General features: G+C 44.2%; 1 long non-coding RNA gene across 5 annotated transcripts in view; it reads right to left on the minus strand.

The window, feature by feature from the left end:
- Positions 1 to 2,549, minus strand: part of LOC104862210 — a 54,191-nt gene extending 51,642 nt beyond the window's left edge. For 2 of the 5 annotated variants that reach the window (XR_004516827.1, XR_004516823.1), the window contains exon 1: positions 1,298 to 2,462. This is a non-coding gene — a long non-coding RNA (uncharacterized LOC104862210). The other 3 variants (XR_004516824.1, XR_004516825.1, XR_004516826.1) reach the window with 3 other exon arrangements.
- Between the last annotated feature and the right edge of the window lie 9 nt (positions 2,550 to 2,558).

Raw genomic sequence — 2,558 nt, forward strand, 5'->3', positions numbered from 1 at the left:
CAGGGCTTCACCTCGTAGTTCAGCCTGGCCCTGAACTCACTATGTAGCCCGGGCTGGCCTTTGATTCAGGGTGCTATCCCTGCCTCAGCCTCCCGAGTGCTGGGATTAAAGGCGTGCACCACCACGCCCGGCTTATGTCCCCTACTAGGTGGTTGTTACACATACATTTGATTCTTAAAACATGTAAGAAACACTTATGCAATAAATTACCAGACTCCAAACACATTTTCCCCTTTCTTTCACAGATGGCACCTGCCTTCTCAAGTCCTGTGTTTGCCCATTTCAATACTCTTCAACACTTTCCACCACAAAGTAGCTTCATACTAAGCTACTTCCCCAGCTCTTTTTAAAAAATCTTTAGACAGTGTCTTGACAAGTTCCCCAAGCAGAATTCAACCTAGCCATTCTCCTGCCTCAGCCTCCCACACAGTTGTGTGCCATAATGCCTGGGTTTTGTTTTGTTTTTTGTTTTTTTTAACTTGTTCATGACACACTAAAGGGCTATGACGAGAGTATAAAAATGTTCTCCAACCAGGCATGTAAACCCAGCACTTGGAAGGCTGAGGCAGGAGGATTTCCTTGAGTTTAAGGCCAGCTAGTACTACATAGTGAGTTCAAGGCCAGCCTGAATAGAGAGACTGTGTCTCAAAATAAAAAATTAAAATATATGTATATGTATGTATGTATGTATTCTCCTAAATCCTAGCCAATTAGGAGGCTGAGCCAGGAGGCAGGAGGATGAGAGCTCAAGGTCAGCCTGAGCAACATAGCAAGACCCAATCTCAAACAAACCAACCTAACCCTCTCCTATCTTACAGTCCAGGTAACAATAGAATATGTGCAATACCTCTCTTGATAAATGCTTAGGATGAAATACTGCTTGGCTGCTCATTCCGTTCCTGACGGTTGTACCTTCACGTATGATACACAAGTTATCTTGACATCATTTTCTACCATATTCTACCATAGCACTTAGAATCACAACCCCCCCACCCACACACACTTCTACCTTTCAAAAATTGGCACTCAGTCAAATAATGATGCCTGAAGGATCCCCTAGATTCCTGTTTCTTACATTATCTTGACAAATTTTAGTGGCATATAAATAAAAATTTCCAGGCCTAATTTGTAACCAAACTACTTATAGATGAATAAAAGTAGGTATGATCGTATTTCTTGACGTAGGTTAGAAGCATGCACTCTGTGGCCTGACAAAACAGAATCTGAATCCTGTTTTTGCCAAATTACTTATCCTGGGTCTCCACTTCTGAATCCATACAATTGGATTGGTACTTACTTCAAAGGATTGACGGGGGTTAAATTGGAGCCTGTAGTCCAGCAAAGAGGCGCATGCCTGTAAATCCACCTACTTGGGAGGCCAAGGCAAGAGGATTGCAAATTTGAGGCTGGCCTGGCATTTACTGAGAGTCTGTCTCAAAAGAAAAAAGGAGGGCCTAGGGATGAAACTTAGGGAAAGAGGGAACTTGCCTCTTATAGGTAAGGCCCAAGTTAAATGTATGCAAGTTGAGTTTAATACAGGTCCTGGGTCACAGTGCTCCACTAAAAGGTAGTAATGTTTGTCACTATAACAAGTAAATGTATCTACAATTTTATTTTACTGTCATAAAGGTTGTCATAAGAACAAAAGTAAAGGTTACTTTTCAAATATCTAGCTATTTTTGAAATTGGATGAATTATAATATAAAATTCCACTGCTGGCTTTATAGATTCCAAACATTCTGAGAGGAAGGCTCTATTTCTGGTGCAGGATAACCATTATATAATAAGGAATGCCTACCAAGACTAAAAGACTGATATACATATGCAAAGACTTGCCTAGTCATGCTAATCTAGATTTAGATTTGTTTTTGCTTAATGCTTTTTTTAAGCACGAGTGTCTGAAGTATGCTTTCATGCACCAAAAATACTGCAGACAATATCGATACATAATACAAGATGTAAATGGGGCTGCTTTTGAGTAAAGCGAAGCCTGGCTCCAGCTGCTTCTATATTCCGCCTTACTTTATCACACTTAGGTTACCTAGATCAAGCTACTTCTAGGTGCTTCTGATTGCCAGAGTTCGGCAGTTAAAAGTAAACAACTACCTTTTCACAGAAGGTATTTCTCTTGCCTATCCAGTCTAGCACAGCATCGCATAATGTCTCGCCCATTCTCCCCGAAACACTGGTGCAGGCTGGACCAGGCACAGGGGAACTGCAACCCTGCCCCGCTCCAACTCAGTTCTTTGCAAAGGACCGGGGCTTAGTTCTGCGTTGAGATAAAGCCTTTCCCAAAGGAATCGAACCCAAAGGGGGACCTCTGGGGACCAAGCTTCGGGGTCTGACACTCCAGACTGTGCGCGTTGAGGGGCGCAAGCACCAAAGAAGGCAGAGAGCCAGAAACACATCTGCAACAGGAGGGCGGCAGAGGTCCGAGGCCGCGTAGAGAGCCGGCCGGTCACCCACCGACCTCTGCGCCCGCTGCCCGGCGGAGACGGCTCCGAGGAGGAGGAGCTGGAGCAGCAGCAGCAGCAGCAGAAGCAGCAGCAGCAGCAGCA

This window comes from Fukomys damarensis, unplaced genomic scaffold (genome assembly GCF_012274545.1).
Source record: "Fukomys damarensis isolate Sample0158 unplaced genomic scaffold, DMR_v1.0_HiC HiC_scaffold_12, whole genome shotgun sequence".
NCBI classification, from domain to species: domain Eukaryota; kingdom Metazoa; phylum Chordata; class Mammalia; order Rodentia; family Bathyergidae; genus Fukomys; species Fukomys damarensis.